The 17585-nt window shown below is 46.6% G+C and overlaps 1 protein-coding gene and 1 non-coding gene across 2 annotated transcripts in view; both read right to left on the reverse strand.

Moving 5' to 3' along the window:
- OPN1SW (opsin 1, short wave sensitive) overlaps positions 1 to 17585 on the reverse strand; it is a 73830-nt gene that overhangs the window by 19718 nt on the left and 36527 nt on the right. The gene's annotated exons all lie outside the window — the stretch shown is intronic.
- On the reverse strand, positions 14179 to 14250 carry TRNAP-AGG (transfer RNA proline (anticodon AGG)). Its single transcript has one exon. It is a non-coding gene; the product is annotated as a tRNA-Pro (tRNA).

The raw sequence follows: 17585 nt of genomic DNA on the forward strand, positions 1-17585 counted from the left end.
GACTCTTCCTTAATCTTGCTACCCTACCCCCCTGGTCCTGAGCTAAACTGCTGGAGCACCCTTTCTCCCTCCTATCTTGTCGACAGCCCCATCTCCACCCGCTCAAGATGCCTAGAGGTGGTAAAAAATCACAGGGGTCTGACCTCACGCCTTTCCTTACTAAAAAAAGCACCCCAGCCAAGAGTAGATCCGACACTTCTGAACCTTCTCACGCTCTCTCTGACTCCGACCCTGAAGACGTTGATCTCACACCCCTCACCCGCCAGGACTTTCTCTCCCTCCTTAAGGAGGTCAGAGATGTGAAGACCTCTGTTCAAGCTCTCCATTCCCTGAAGTCCGATATTGCAAAAATTGGCTCCAGAACTGATCAACTTGAAAGGCGGGTGGAGGAGGTGGTGACGTTCCAACAGTCAGTTGAGACCGACTTCCAACAGATCCGTCAAGATGTTGCCCAACTGCGGGAGGAGCATGAAGATCAGGACAATAGGGCAAGGAGAAATAACCTGAGGATTCGGGGTATTTCTGAGGAGATTGAAACGGCCCACATTGATCTTTACCTCAAGCGCCTCTTTACCCAGCTGTCCCCTAGCACTCTTGAAGATCTTATAAACAAACAAAAGACCGGCAATTGCCGGAGAAAGAAAGGGATTGCCTTTTTGGAGCACTCTTTTAAATTAATCTATATTGTATTGATATGGTTAATAATTTAAAACGTAACTTTAATATTTCCTTTAAAATAAAGGGGGTGTGAATTTATTCACAATTATCATACATATATACTCATGTGTAGAATAAATATCTTTATCAAGTCCCTCAAAATTGGGTCCTCAATCTCAGTGATATTGATTGCAGTGTACACGTTGTGTTTACGATTAAAGTGACTGCATTTTTTCCATATATGTCACACAGTCTTATGCATTAACGCTGTTTTAGCAGTGTTGAGTTTAACAATCCAGATAGAGTTGACCATTATCTAAGACAATAGTGCTTTACGTGGCACTTACAGATAGTAGGCGCCGGTAACATCCATATCACCAGAATCTTCTGAGGACTTTAGAACATGGCATCCAGCAAATTTGGACATATTGAGTGTAATAAATAGAGGGTGGTAGTGTGCTTTATAAAAAATTTTCACAAGCACTGAGGAAAATTACATCATATTTACTGATGAGAAATTAATAAGACAATAAAGCCGTGTGACTCTTGAAAATACTTATAAGAATAATTTATTATTAGAATTTAATAATACAATCACACTTAATAATAATATTCACCATAAAGACAGTTATATGTCTAATACATTTTGGGGGACTTGATAAAGATATTTATTCTACACATGAGTATATATGTATGATAATTGTGAATAAATTCACCCCCCCTTTATTTTAAAGGAAATATTAAAAGTTACGTTTTAAATTATTAACCATATCAATACAATATAGATTAATTTAAAAGAGTGCTCCAAAAAGGCAATCCCTTTCTTTCTCCGGCAATTTCCGGTCTTTTGTTTGTTTATAAGGTGTAAACGTGATTGTTGGAGCACCTCCAGCTAAGGATGAATAAAATCCCAAATTACTATGGGAAATTTGCTAGATAGCTGATTATTTAGTATGCAATAAACATACATTTTTAGGTTCTGTGCAGGGTATATTAACATGACTATACACTCCTGAAGATCCTCTCCTTCTGGACCGCGCTCACTGAGACCTCCGACCTCGCTCCCAAGATTCTTCCCAACCTCGGGACGTTATTCTCAGAATGCATTATTTCACTGCAAAGGAGGCCATTATGAGAGAATTGCGGCGTCTGGGATCTGTTTCCTTCCAGAATGTCTCCCTACAGATTTTCCAAGACCTATCCCCGCTCACCCTGGCCAAACGTAGAGACTTTAAGCCCATCACTTCCCTGCTCTCCCAACATAACATTAGGTACCGCTGGGGCTTCCCTTTCCGCATCCTGGTATGGCATCAAGGAAAACTACTCACGGCCAGAAATCCATCTGAGGCCCAATCGCTGTTATCCAGGCTAGGCATCCACACCGATGACCAAGACCCTTCTGCTACACACCTACCTCCGCGGACACAGCGGAAGCCACCTCCGTCTCCCCATTCGGAGTGGTTTACGGTTCCAGCTTCTGCGGCCTCTCCAGCTCCGCCTCCAGTACCCTGAGTTAACTTCATGTTTTCTGATTTGTTACCTTGCATCCTCGCTTATGTCGACCTATACCGGTCGTACTCCCTAGCTGGGGAGCAGTTTAACTTTAGATCTTCCATGTTCTGGTTTCCCGAACCCTTAGCCGATTTTCAACTGTTATGTTACTAACTTTTATTGCACTGTGATATTCGGTTACTTCTATGTTTTCTTTTTCTTTTCTTATCTTTTTCTCGTAATAGCGCTCCATCTGCACTTCGATCTTGTCTCTTTTCTAGCTTTTTCCCTCAGGTTCTTTGGGAGGGGGGTCTGTCTCACTACGTGCCTTTCCGACACCTAGTACCCCTTCCCCCTGTCAGCACCACCGGTCCTGGCCTCCACTGCCGGATGACCACCTACCCCTCCCTTCCTTTCCGGTTTCCCTCCCTTCCTCCCTTCCTCTTGACCCCGCTGTCTTATGCTTTCCATCTCCCTTTTCTTCTTTTCCACTTGCTTACGCTACTTCAACGGTTCTACAATTTTTCTTTCTTGCCTGTTTCTCCGCTGTTTGCCCATGGGTCATTTTAATGTGATGGGGCTAAATAGCCCCCAGAAGCGAGGAAAGCTCTTTGCGTCTCTTAGGCTCCATAAGGGCGATTTGGTCTTTCTCCAGGAGACTAATTTCTTACATAAGTCCCATCCTACACTGCACTGTAACCCATACCCTGACTCTTTCTATGCGTGTGACCATACGGCCAAAAAACGGGGAGTCGCAATCCTGATTGCCCGCCACCTCACTTTTGAGCTTATTGATTCCCAAGTCGACAAGGGGGGTCGGTTCCTTATTTTAGTGGGGAAACTTAACAACAAAATATGCACCCTAGCCAACATATACGTCCCTAACCAACATCAGGAGTTTTCTTTTGCCAAATTGGATACCCTCCTTACTCAAATCCGCCAGGGAGAACTCATACTCGCAGGGAATTTTAACTCCGTTTTAAACCCTGCCTTGGACCGCTCTCCATCTCTGCCCTCTGCCTCCTCGTCAGACTCTCTCCGCTCTAGGGCCCTCCTCCGTCTCATGAAGTCCCAGCTCCTCTACGACTCTTGGAGGATAAAAGACCCCTCTGCGCGTGACTACACTTTTTATTCTTCACCCCATAATTCCTACTCTCGCATTGATATGATCCTGCTCAGCCACGAATTTGCCTTGAATCTCCATTCCGCCCATATTTTTCCACTCATCTGGTCTGACTATGCCCCTATATCTTGTGACCTCTCCAGCCTACTGTTAGGGTCTCCTGCCCTGTGCTGCCACGTCGTCATGGCAACCGGGAGACAAGTGCTAGCGGAGTAACCTGAGCGCAGCTGATACTCCGGTTTGGGTCTTTTGCTGTGCAGTGGTTATAGGCTCTGTGCATGGCAGGGGATCCGGTGCTGGTTTTTGTGCTCACAGTCTGTGAGGTCTGAGTGGGGCGTGGACAGCACCTGCTTTATAAGGCCTCTTTTCAGGGTAAGCAGATGCTGCTGAATCTTTGTTGGTTAGTCAGTTTCTGAAAGTTAGCCAGTACTGTGTAGCTTTGTATTTGTTTGTTGCTTACTGCAAATAGGCCTGGGGATTTGGTATTACACTCTGCCAATCCAGACCTAGCAGTAAGACTGGAGTCAGTCGTTTAGCTTGCTGGGGTTCTGTTACTACTCTGTGAACTTAGCAAGTTTGCGGCTGTATTCTAAGACTTGCCTGTCTAATCCTGTCTCACTGTGCTAGGTGTCAGGGGTCAGTTTAGTGGCAGTAAACCGAACCTGTGCACTGCAAGTGAGAATTAGGATTGTGGAGAATCTCCTTGTGTCTATCATTCCATCTCTGACCAAGGAGTTTACTGCCACACCCGTTGGTAACCCTTTAGGGTTTTGCTGTTGCCCTTAGCAACAGCATTTCGGGTTTTCTATGTATTAAAACACAACATCTTGCTTTTCACATCTGAGCAGTTCTAATACAAGGGAGATACCCAGTTCCTTAGCCTCTGGGCTTCTCTGTTCACGTTGTGTGTATTTTGTTACCCTACCACCTTCTGTGTACGTTATGTCATATTCCCTAGTCTGTCTGTGAGTCCATTTGTTTTGCATAACAGTTCAAACACCAGTACATTCCTGCAGGCACTGGAGTGCATAACAGCCCTGACACCAGTACTTTCCTGCAGGCACTGGTGTGCATAACATATTCAGCAGCCCAATACTCCTGTTGAAATTTTGTGGGAATATGGAGCATACCCCTCAAAATACGTTGCAACAGGTGGTTGATCAGGTGCAGGTCCTGACTCAAAAATGTAATGATTTGTCCATTAAAATGCACACCTCCCAGGCTGCTGGCGGAGCTCCCGCAGCAGCAGCACCTGCAGGGGTTAAGGAGCCGAAAGTAAATCTCCCGGATCGTTTTTCTGGAGATCGCTCGCAGTTCTTTTGTTTCAAGGAGAGCTGCAAGCTATACTTCCGGCTTAGGCCTCAGTCTTCTGGGTCGGAGATTCAGCGGGTGGGCATAGTGATTTCCTTGCTACAAGGAGACCCACAGGTCTGGGCATATGGGTTGCAGCCTGACTGTCCGTCGCTTAAAAGTGTTGATGCTTTTTTTACGGCACTGGGCATGTTGTATGATGACCCTGACAAGACGGCCTCAGCCGAGGCTCAGATTTCGATCCTTAAGCAAGGGCGAAGGCCAGTTGAGGTTTACTGTACGGAGTTTCGGAGGTTGGCCCATGATACCAGGTGGAATGACCCAGCCCTGAGACACCAGTACCGAAGAGGTCTTTCTAACCAGATAAAGGACCAACTGGTACAACATCCCTTGCCTGATAGCTTGGATCAGCTCATGCAGTTATCCATCCGGGTGGATAGACGGCTGAGAGAGCGTAGGCTTGAAAGGGAGACTGAGATTTCCTTCCTTCCCAAGGGAACCTCAGACTCTGAGGAATTTTCCGAGGAGCCTATGCAGATTGGGGCTACCCGCCTCTCCTCGCGTGAGAAGATGCGGAGGAGACAGCAGGGGTTGTGTTTGTACTGTGGGAATAAAGGTCATGTGGTAGTATCATGCCCAGAAAAGCCGGAAAACTTCAGGGCCTGAGGGTGATGGGAAATATCCTGTCAGGCCAGAAGTCAGAATTTCCCAAGAAGACTTTTATCATTCCGGTGACTTTGAAGATCCTCGGTCAAACTGTCAAGACTGAGGCCTTTGTGGACAGTGGGGCCGACGGGGTTTTTATGGACCGCCAATTCGCCCTGAAACACTCTGTTCCCTTAGTACCCTTGGCATCGGAAATTGAGATTTGTGGGTTAAACGGGGAACCATTATCCCAAGGTAAAATTACCTCTTGCACTAGCCAGATTTCTTTGTTTATTGGAGCCACACACTCTGAAAAATTGTCCTTTTATGTGACTGTCTGTACTTTTGCCCCATTGGTGTTGGGGTTACCCTGGTTAAGGGCCCACAATCCTCAATTTGACTGGGTCTCTGGGGAGATTCTTAGTTGGAGTACTGATTGTTTCAGGAGTTGCTTGAGCCTTCCAGTCAGGTTCTCGCAGCTAAGTTTGCCAGGATTGCCAGGGTGTTATGCAGATTTTGCGGACGTGTTCTCCAAAAAAGTTGCAGAGGTACTACCTCCCCATCGCTCCTATGACTGTGCCATTGATTTGTTGCCAAATGCTAAGCTTCCCAAGAGCAGGTTGTACTCCCTGTCACGTCCTGAGACTCAGGCTATGGCAGAGTACATTCAGGAGAACTTGGCTAAGGGATTTATCAGACCTTCACAGTCTCCAGTTGGGTCGGGGTTCTTCTTCGTGGGTAAAAAGGACGGTTCGTTGTGACCCTGCATCGACTTCAGGGAATTGAACCGTATCACGATTAAAAACTCATACCCACTGCCTCTCATTTCGGTCTTGTTTGACCAGCTTCGTACTGCCACCATTTTTTCTAAGATTGACCTACGCGGTGCGTACAATCTAATCCGAATAAGAGAGGGGGATGAATGGAAGACTGCCTTTAATACCCACTCGGGGCATTATGAATATTTGGTGATGCCTTTTGGGCTCTGTAATGCCCCGGCAGTCTTCCAGGATTTCATGAATGATGTGCTCAGGGAATATTTGGATAGATTCTTAGTTGTATACTTAGATGACATCCTAATCTTCTCCCATTCCCTGGAGGAACATCGGAAGCATGTACGCTTAGTCCTCCAGAAACTCAGAGACCACCGGCTTGGGGCGAAGCTGGAGAAGTGCGAATTTGAAGTTCAGCAAATCGCATTTCTAGGATATATTATCTCCCCAGAAGGTTTCCAAATGGAGGGTTCCAAGGTACAGGCAGTCCTGGATTGGGTGCAGCCCACTAGTTTGAAGGCGCTTCAGCGTTTCCTGGGCTTTGCGAATTTTTATAGACGATTTATCGCTGGATTTTCGTCTATAGTGGCGCCCTTGGTGGCACTCACTAAGAAAGGGGCGGATGTTGCTCACTGGTCTTGTGAGGCTAAAGCGGCTTTTGCCCGTCTCAAAAGGGCATTTGTTTCGGCCAAGGTGCTGCGACACCCAGATCCAGAGCGTCCTTTTGTGGTGGAGGTGGATGCCTCTGAGATGGGTATTGGGGCAGTGCTTTCTCAGATGGGAGTGTCAGATAATCGCCTTCATCCCTGTGCTTACTTTTCCCGTAAATTTTCGCCTGCCGAGATGAATTATGACGTGGGTAACCGGGAATTGTTGGCTATTAAGGATGCACTCGAGGAGTGGAGACACTGGCTTGAGGGGGCTAAGTTTGTGGTCTCAATTCTCACTGACCATAAGAATCTGGCATATTTAGAGTCAGCGAAGCGTCTCAATGCCAGGCAGGCACGATGGGCTTTGTTTTTTGCTCGCTTTAATTTTTTGATAACATATCGCCCTGGGTCAAAAAACATCAAGGCTGATGCGCTCTCGCGGAGTTTTGCTCCAATCCAGGAGACCACCGAGGAGCCGTTGCCCATTGTTTCCCCATCATGTATTAAAGTGGGCATTACCCAGGACCTCTTATCATTAGTCCTTAGAGCACAGGAGCAGGCTCCTCCAGACCTTCCGGTAGGTCTTTTGTTTGTGCCTCCTAGGTTAAGACAGCGAGTGTTCCTGGAATTCCATGCCAAGAAGTCTGCAGGTCACCCGGGTATTGCCAGAACTCGGGAGTTGCTATCTAGGGCGGTGTGGTGGCCCTCGGTGGCTAAGGATGTGGATCAGTGGGTTCGGGCATGTGACATCTGTGCCCGAAATAAGACTCCTAGAGGGGTTCCTGTTGGCCCACTACATCCACTCTCTATCCCATCTAAGCCATGGACCCACATTTCAATGGATTTTGTGGTGGACTTGCCCAAATCCTCGGGGATGACAGCCATCTGGGTTGTCGTTGACAGGTTTTCGAAGATGGCGCACTTCGTTCCACTGGTTGGGCTGCCATCGGCCAGACGCTTGTCTGAATTATTTATGCTGCATGTTGTGCGTCTCCACGGGTTGCCACTTGATGTGGTCTCTGACCGCGGATCCCAGTTTGTGGCCAAATTCTGGAGGGCATTTTGTTCCGATCTCCAGATTTCTGTCAGCTTGTCGTCGGGCTACCATCCGCAGTCTAATGGGCAGACTGAAAGGGTGAACCAGTCCTTGGAGCAGTTCCTCAGGTGTTATGTCTCCAAGTGTCAGACTGACTGGGTTGCTCATCTGTCCATGGCGGAGTTTGCCTATAACAACGCGGCTCACTCTGCTACAGGGATCTCTCCCTTCCTTTGTGTGTATGGGCATCATCCTAAGGCCAATTCTTTTGACCCCCTGGACTCCACGCCTGGTGGTTCCTCTGTGGTTTCGGTCCTTAGAGGTATTTAGCGGAAAGTGAAGAAAGCCCTTGTGTCTGTGTCATTAGTGACCAAAAGGGTTTTTGATAAGCGGAAAAGACCCTGCAGCTTCAAATTAGGAGACTTCGTCTGGTTGTCTACCAAGAATTTGAAGTTGAGACAGCCATCTCATAAGTTAGGCCCCCGGTTCATCGGCCCTTATAAGATCACCAGGGTTATCAATCCGGTGGCATTTCAGTTAGATCTGCCCCGTTCTTTGGGTATCAATAAAACATTTCATTGTTCCCTTTTAAAACGGGCGATTAGTAATCCTTCTTCCAGTGGAAGACCTTCCCCTCTTCTGATACGTGGCCAGAGGGAGTTTGTTGTTGAAAGGATTCTTGACTCCAAGGTGGTTCGGGGTCGGCTGTCATTTTTGGTGCACTGGAAGGGGTATGGCCCGGAGGAGCGGTCGTGGGTGCGCAGTTGTGATCTTCATGCCCCCAGACTGATACGCTCTTTCTTCTCGCAGTTCCCCGATAAACCCGGTGGTAGGGGTTCTTTGACCCCTCGTCAGAGGGGGGGTACTGTTAGGGTCTCCTGCCCTGTGCTGCCACGTCGTCATGGCAACCGGGAGACAAGTGCTAGCGGAGTAACCTGAGCGCAGCTGATACTCCGGTTCGGGTCTTTTGCTGTGCAGTGGTTATAGGCTCTGTGCATGGCAGGGGATCCGGTGCTGGTTTTTGTGCTCACAGTCTGTGAGGTCTGAGTGGGGCGTGGACAGCACCTGCTTTATAAGGCCTCTTTTCAGGGTAAGCAGATGCTGCTGAATCTTTGTTGGTTAGTCAGTTTCTGAAAGTTAGCCAGTACTGTGTAGCTTTGTATTTGTTTGTTGCTTACTGCAAATAGGCCTGGGGATTTGGTATTACACTCTGCCAATCCAGACCTAGCAGTAAGACTGGAGTCAGTCGTTTAGCTTGCTGGGGTTCTGTTACTACTCTGTGAACTTAGCAAGTTTGCGGCTGTATTCTAAGACTTGCCTGTCTAATCCTGTCTCACTGTGCTAGGTGTCAGGGGTCAGTTTAGTGGCAGTAAACCGAACCTGTGCACTGCAAGTGAGAATTAGGATTGTGGAGAATCTCCTTGTGTCTATCATTCCATCTCTGACCAAGGAGTTTACTGCCACACCCGTTGGTAACCCTTTAGGGTTTTGCTGTTGCCCTTAGCAACAGCATTTCGGGTTTTCTATGTATTAAAACACAACATCTTGCTTTTCACATCTGAGCAGTTCTAATACAAGGGAGATACCCAGTTCCTTAGCCTCTGGGCTTCTCTGTTCACGTTGTGTGTATTTTGTTACCCTACCACCTTCTGTGTACGTTATGTCATATTCCCTAGTCTGTCTGTGAGTCCATTTGTTTTGCATAACAGTTCAAACACCAGTACATTCCTGCAGGCACTAGAGTGCATAACAGCCCTGACACCAGTACTTTCCTGCAGGCACTGGTGTGCATAACACCTACTCTCTCGCCCTCGTCCATGACATGGTGTCTTAATGACTCCCGGCTCCACAACCCGGAGATTCGGTCTCATCTTCAAGACAAGCTTTCCGGGTTCTTTGCCTTGACTGACTCCCCAGACATTTCTAGATCCACTCTTTGGTTAGCACATAAGGCAGTTCTCCGGGGACACGTCACTAGCCTGGCCTCTAAGGCCAAAAAACAGTCTCTTACTCAGTTTAACAAACTTTTTATTAAACTTCATACCCTTGAAGCTCAGCATAAGGCGTCTTCTGACCAGACTATTTTGTCTAAACTCCGTAAAGTTAAAATGGAACTTGACCTCCTTCTCTCCAGCCGAGTGGCCAAACGTCTTAAATGGCTTCGCCAGTCTTTCTATGAGAAGGAGGATAAAGCAGACAAAATCCTGGTGGCACGACTCCGATCCGCTAGGGCCAAAACAAATATTATCTCTATTAGGGACCCCTGCAATCATTTAGTCCAGGATCCTGTTGCCATTAGGGCCGCCTTCCAATCCTACTATGATGGCTTGTACAATCTACCATCCCCTCCGACTGCTCCGTCTTCCCCGTCCCACTTTGACCTGATCTCTCACTTTCTCTCTGCTATTAGTTTGCCTAAACTTCCTCATGATGCCATGGATCATCTTAACAGTGAGATTTCGGTGAAAGAAATTGGCCAGATTATATTCGCGCAAAAAATTGGCAAGTCTCCTGGCCCGGATGGGTTTACGGCTTTGTACTATAAAAAAAATTCCGACATTCTCTCCCCCCACCTACAGTTCCTGTTTATAAGATTATCTATGGCGACTCTTTTCCTCCTGAGATGTTAGAGGCCAGAATTGTGGTGATCCCTAAGGAAGGCAAGGATGCCCTTAACTGTGCTAGCTATCGACCTATCTCCCTCCTGAACTTGGACTTAAAAATATTTGCTAAAATCTTGGCCAACCGCCTAAACCCATATCTCCCTTCTCTCGTTCAGTATGACCAAGTGGGGTTTATCCCGGGCCATCAGGTGAGGGACAACACCAAGCGTGCTATCGATCTTATCCATATCTCGAACTCCAGGGGGTCGCCTACTATCATGCTCTCCTTGGATGCTGAAAAAGCTTTCGATCGGTTCTCCTGGAGGTTCCTGAAAGCCGCTCTGGAGGCCTATGGCCTGTCTGGTGTCTTTCACACTGGTGTCCTGGCACTATACTACGCCCCCTCCGCTACGGTCTTAATCAACGGCGTCCTGTCTGCCCCGGTCCACATCTCTAATGGTACACGTCAGGGATGCCCCCTATCCCCATTAATATTTGCCCTTATTATTGACCCGCTTGCCTCCCAAATTAGATCTCATCAGGGTATACATGGAATACGCGTGGCCCTTATTTCGGGCTACAAAATCAATTACTCTAAATCAGAGGCTATGCTGCTCCATGTACCCCCACGGGAAGCTGAATCCCTTTGCGCCACCTTCAACTTTAGATGGCAGCCTACAAAGATCAAATATTTGGGGATTTATTTGACCTCCCGCTACGACTCCCTCTTTCATGAAAATTTTACAACTCTCCTCACCAAAACTTAAACTGATTTAACGTCCTGGAATAGTCTGTTCATTTCGTGGCTGGGTAGGATTATAGCGGTTAAAATGAATATAGTCCCCAAATGGCTCTATCTTTTTCAGACGCTTCCTGTGGCTGTCCCTGCTTCCTTCTTTATGTAACATCCAGAAAGCCCTTGTTCGTTTTATATGGAATCACAGCCCGCCCCCCCGTATTACTGCCAACACTCTGAAAAGATCGACCTCCGGTGGTGGTAGGGGTCTCCCCGATATCAAACTCTATTATCTGGCCTCTCATTTCTCTCATATTGTCACCTCTTACGCTCCCCCTGGTTCTGTCTCCTGGTTGGATATTGAATCAGCCTATGTTAACCTTCCAGACCTGACTCACTTGTGGGGCTTATCCTCCACTTCCCGGCGCCCAATGTCCAAACAACACCCCACTATTAAATGTAATCTTAAAATTTGGGACTCCCACGCTCTGAAGATGAATCTTACCTCCACTCCCTCACCCTTGACCCCTATTTGGCAGAATCCTCTGTTTCCTCCTGGATTCTCGATTACGAGGTTCCGTGTATGGACACTCCTGGACTTTAAATACCGGGTTGATTTTGCCGATCAGGGCCAATGGTTATCCCTATCTGATCTCCAACAGAAGACCCCTTCACATACACTTAATCCCTTCCAATTTCTACAAATTCGTCACTTTTTATGTATCTTGCCCTCTTCTGCCTTACTCCGTGACCTCATCCCCTTTGAAAATATATGTATAAACTCCTAACTCTCCAAAGGCTTAATATCCCAACTTTATTCCCTCCTACTAGATTAACCTTCCCTCTTCCAGGTCCAACGAACTCGCTTGGGAGCATGATCTTTAATCCCCCCCAGAGGACGACATGAGACTGGGGATAGCTAGGAGCTCTATTGCAACTGCCTTCAAAGAGACGGCATACAAGATCTATTATCGTTGGTACTATACCCCTGATAAACTCAATACATTTTTCCTGTCTTCCTCCCCAAACTGTTGGAGGAATTGTGGATGTAGAGGCACTATGTTTCATATATGGTGGACCTGCCTAATCATTGTTCCCTTCTGGAACCTAGTCCATTCCCTCCTGAACTCCCTTCTGGACTCTCCCGTGCTGAAAGATCCCTGGATCTTCTTGCTGTGTTATCCTCCTCTGGTTCTTGACAAATTCTCAAAAAAATTGACCACGCACATTCTAACTGCGGCGAAATCGATGATTGCTCTCAATTGGAAAAATCCTTCTCCCCCTTCTCTCCCTTCCCTTAAAGCCAAAATCTGGCATATTGCATCAATGGAGAGGATTACATATTACCTCCATGATCGGGGTCACGCTTTTGAGCAGGTATGGGCTCCCTGGCTTCTTGCAGAGCGTAGATCACCGCCCCCTCCCTCCTCTTCTTGACTCCGCCCGTAGACCCATGGGCGGCAACTACTACTTCTTCTCCATCTCTTCTCGTCTACTAGTTCTCAATGTACCTACTGATATCTGATTGCACCATGGTTCCCCCTTTCCCCCCACCCCCCCCTTCTCTATCCCTCTTCCCCCCCTCCCCCCCCTGCATTTGATACTTTATTACCAATGTTTCTTTTTGACTGTTCTTGTTCTTCATTCTAAACAAAATATGGTTTCTGTTGGACGTTGTTTTTTTTTTGACCGTTTGTCCTTTTCTTCAGTGTATTGCTTAACCACTATGTTTGACCATACAAAAATAAAGAATTTCAAAAGAAATGTCCTTTCTTCACTGAAAACACCAAAGAAAGGATTTTTCTTAACTTCATATATAAATCCCATAGTCACATGGTATGGATTAAAAAAAATAAAATTAAAATAAAAGACCCTTGAAACTGAACCATTAATAAACCACACGGGATCAATTCAATTGAAAACAATAATGCAAAGTGCTGTAAACAATGTTCAGAACGCTGGCACCTCATGGCTACCAACATTGCATATTTTAATTCCCACACCAGCATAGTTGCCTACCCTCCCTCGTTCTGCAAGGGACTCCCTGAAATAGCAGCAATCTCCCTGACTCCCTGAATAGACCAGCAATCTCCCTGATTGCACCTTATCCCCATTATGTAGCTATTATATTCTTGGGGGGGGGAATCAGAGATAAATACAAACAAATGGGCTCATCAGTGCCATTTCCCTGCATTGGTTATAAGGCACAATGATCCCTATGGCTACATGCATTTTAAATAATGTTACTTGTGGCCACTTACAGTATATGGAACCTCTTGCAACACACAATACACAAACAAATCTTGCTAAATATCAGTGTCTTTTCTTTAACAAGTAGATGTTACTAACTTTGAAGCTCATTTACATTTGGATGTAAGTCATGTTTATGAGGGATACGGTTATTAGGTTGACCACTATTGGTCGACATGCAATAGGTCGACATGGTCACTAGGTCGACGTGGAAAAAGGTCGATATGTGTTTTTCCTGTGTTTTTTTTTTTTACTTTTTCAGACGATCCACATGGACTATGATTGGGAATAGTAACCTGTGCCAAGCGCAGCGGTAGCAGAGCGAGGAACCTTGCCCGAAGCATGCGAGGGGACACGGTGTACTAATTGGGGTTCCCCGTCACTTTACAAAGAAAACGACACCAAAAAAAGTTTAAAACCTTTTTCCATGTCGACCTTGTTCCTGTCGACCTAATGACCATGTCGACCTATTGCATGTCGACCAACAGTGGTCAACCTAATGACTGTTGACCTAAGTGTGGTCGACCTAATGACCCATAGCCCCTTATGACACGCCTCTTAGATGTAGCAGTACACGTCCGCACTGATAGGTGTTACTTTCACACTCTCCATGAAATTTTTTTTCAAAAGTAGGCAAGTATGCCATATAGGTGAACAGGCAAATGCAGGTGAGCAGGACAATGTGCAATGACAAAGAACCAGAATTCTCAGGAATCATAAATGAATTGCCAAATTGTATTGATCCAGAGGAAGTGTGACTATAGTAAATTGATAGACTCATAAATGACTCAGTCACTTGTTAGTAATATTATGTCATGAACTGAAACAGATTTCTGCATTTGCAAATCAATCATTTATTCTGGGACTGATTAGATAAAATAACAATTTCATACAAAATACACAGGGCTCGTCCGGGATTTGAACCCGGGACCTCTCGCACCCTAAGCGAGAATCATACCCCTAGACCAACGAGCCACATGTTTTCAATGCTAAACCTAAATCTAAATATACAGCTGCCACATCAGCACTCTCACTATTACATAGGTTTGGGAATTTTTTGTATTACAGGAAAATAAATCTAACAGACACTCAGACATGGCCTAATATACAAATTACATAATATTTTACTATGAAACTTCTTACTTCATTTTTTGCATTTACCAGCACTGAATTTTTCAATAATTAAAAACTCCCGTCTTTACTCTTCTGTTACTGTTTCGTGCCCCTCCTCCCTCTCCCTTCCATTAACCACCAGACTGTTGATGTTTTCATTTTACTAGCTACTGTATTTAAAATATGGTTTGTATTGAGCTCTTGTTGCCTTTTTTTCTGTTTATTCCTATTTGGCTGACCATTCAAAATGAATGAATTATAAAAACAAACAAAACACCCATCTTTAATTCACTGCAGGTAAGTCCTATAAAATGTAAGTGAAGTTAAAGAGTTATGCATTTTGTATGTTAGATGGTCTGACCTCACCCAACAACGAATAGTGTGTAGCCAGACTGTCAGTGCTCACTATGTAGACATTTATAATGTTGTCGTGAAGACAGAATATGTAATGTGTATTGCAACAAATAATTGTTGCAATACTGCAGTGCAATACCTGTAATTTAAAAAGGATTAGTAAATGTTTACAGCCCTTTTTGTGTTTTATTTCCCGGTCCTGCTCCGAGAAATAACAGCCAGCCGCCAGGAGTGAAGATCCCGTCCCACCACTGCCAAGTACAAGGTGGGTAGTATAGGGATAGATAGGGTTTTTGCCATCCCGCACAGAGACATTAACGGGACTAAGAGCCGGCAATACAGAAATCCGGCAGGACCGGGAAATAAAACACAAAAAGGGCTGTAAACATTTACTAATCCTTTTTCTCTAACGTCCTAGTGGATGCTGGGGACTCCGAAAGGACCATGGGGAATAGCGGCTCCGCAGGAGACTGGGCACAAAAGTAAAAAGCTTTAGGACTACCTGGTGTGCACTGGCTCCTCCCCCTATGACCCTCCTCCAAGCCTCAGTTAGATTTTTGTGCCCGAACGAGACGGGTGCAGGCTAAGGGGCTCTCCTGAGCTGCTTAGTGTAAAAGTTTAAAGTAGGTTTTTTATTTTCAGTGAGACCTGCTGGCAACAGGCTCACTGCACCGAGGGACTAAGGGGAGAAGAAGCGAACTCACCTGCGTGCAGAGTGGATTGGGCTTCTTAGGCTACTGGACATTAGCTCCAGAGGGACGATCACAGGCCCAGCCATGGATGGGTCCCGGAGCCGCGCCGCCGGCCCCCTTACAGAGCCAGAAGAGTGAAGAGGTCCGGAAAATCGGCGGCAGAAGACGTCCTGTCTTCAATAAGGTAGCGCACAGCACCGCAGCTGTGCGCCATTGCTCTCAGCACACTTCACACTCCGGTCACTGAGGGTGCAGGGCGCTGGGGGGGGCGCCCTGAGACGCAATAAAAAACCTTTTTTTGGCAAAAAATACATCACATATAGCTCCTGGGCTATATGGATGCATTTAACCCCTGCCAATTTTTCCATTAAAAAGCGGGAGAAAGGCCGCCGAGAAGGGGGCGGAGCCTATCTCCTCAGCACACTGGCGCCATTTTTTCCTCACAGCTCCGTTGGAGGAAGGCTCCCTGACTCTCCCCTGCAGTCCTGCACTACAGAAACAGGGTAAAACAAGAGAGGGGGGGCACTAAATTGGCATATTAATATATACAGCAGCTATATTAGGGAAAAACACTTATATAAGGTTATCCCTATATATATATATATATATATAGCGCTCTGGTGTGTGCTGGCAAACTCTCCCTCTGTCTCCCCAAAGGGCTAGTGGGGTCCTGTCCTCTATCAGAGCATTCCCTGTGTGTGTGCTGTGTGTCGGTACGCTGTGTCGACATGTATGAGGAGGAAAATGGTGTGGAGGCGGAGCAATTGCCTGTGTTAGTGATCTCACCCCCTAGGGAGTCGACACCTGACTGGATGGTCTTATGGAAAGAATTACGTGATAGTGTCGGCACTTTACAAAAGACTGTTGACGACATGAGACAGCCGGCAAATCAGTTAATACCTGTACAGGCGTCTCAAACACCGTCAGGGGCTATAAAACGCCCGTTACCTCAGGTCGATACAGACACTGACACGGACACTGACTCCAGTGTCGACAGTGAGGAAACAAACGTATTTTCCAGTAGGGCCACACGTTACATGATCACGGCAATGAAGGAGGTTTTGAACATTTCTGATACTACAAGTACCACAAAGAAGGGTATTATGTGGGGTGTGAAAAAACTACCCGTAGTTTTTCCTGAATCAGATGAATTAAATGAAGTGTGTGATGAAGCGTGGGTTTCCCCCGATAAAAAACTGCTAATTTCTAAAAAATTATTGGCATTATACCCTTTCCCGCCAGAGGTTAGGGCGCGTTGGGAAACACCCCCTAGAGTGGATAAGGCGCTCACACGCTTATCAAAACAAGTGGCGTTACCGTCTCCTGATACGGCCGCCCTCAAGGAACCAGCTGATAGAAAGCTGGAAAATATCCTAAAAAGTATATACACACATACTGGTATTATACTGCGACCAGCAATCGCCTCAGCCTGGATGTGCAGTGCTGGGGTGGCTTGGTCGGATTCCCTGACTGAAAATATTGATACCCTGGACAGGGACAATATATTATTGACTATAGAGCATTTAAAGGATGCATTTCTATATATGCGTGATGCACAGAGGGATATTTGCACTCTGGCATCAAGAGTAAGTGCGATGTCCATTTCTGCCAGAAGAGGGTTATGGACGCGACAGTGGTCAGGTGATGCGGATTCCAAACGGCATATGGAAGTATTGCCATATAAAGGGGAGGAGTTATTTGGGGTCGGTCTATCGGACCTGGTGGCCACGGCAACGGCTGGGAAATCCACCTTTTTACCCCAAGTCACCTCACAGCAGAAAAAGATACCGTCTTTCAAGACTCAGTCCTTTGCCCATAAGGGCAAGCGGGCAAAAGGCCACTCATATCTGCCCCGGGGCAGAGGAAGGGGAAAAAGACTGCAGCAGACAGCCTCTTCCCACGAACAGAAGCCCTCCCCCGCTTCTGCCAAGTCCTCAGCATGACGCTGGGGCCTTACAAGCGGACTCAGGCACGGTGGGGGCCCGTCTCAAGAATTTCAGCGCGCAGTGGGCTCACTCGCAAGTGGACCCCTGGATCCTGCAGGTAGTATCTCAGGGGTACAAATTGGAATTTGAGACGTCTCCCCCTCGCCGGTTCCTGAAGTCTGCTTTACCAACGTCTCCCCCCGACAGGGAGGCGGTATTGGAAGCC

The sequence above is a fragment of the Pseudophryne corroboree genome, chromosome 6, assembly GCF_028390025.1.
Source record: "Pseudophryne corroboree isolate aPseCor3 chromosome 6, aPseCor3.hap2, whole genome shotgun sequence".
Taxonomy (NCBI): Eukaryota; Metazoa; Chordata; class Amphibia; order Anura; family Myobatrachidae; genus Pseudophryne; species Pseudophryne corroboree.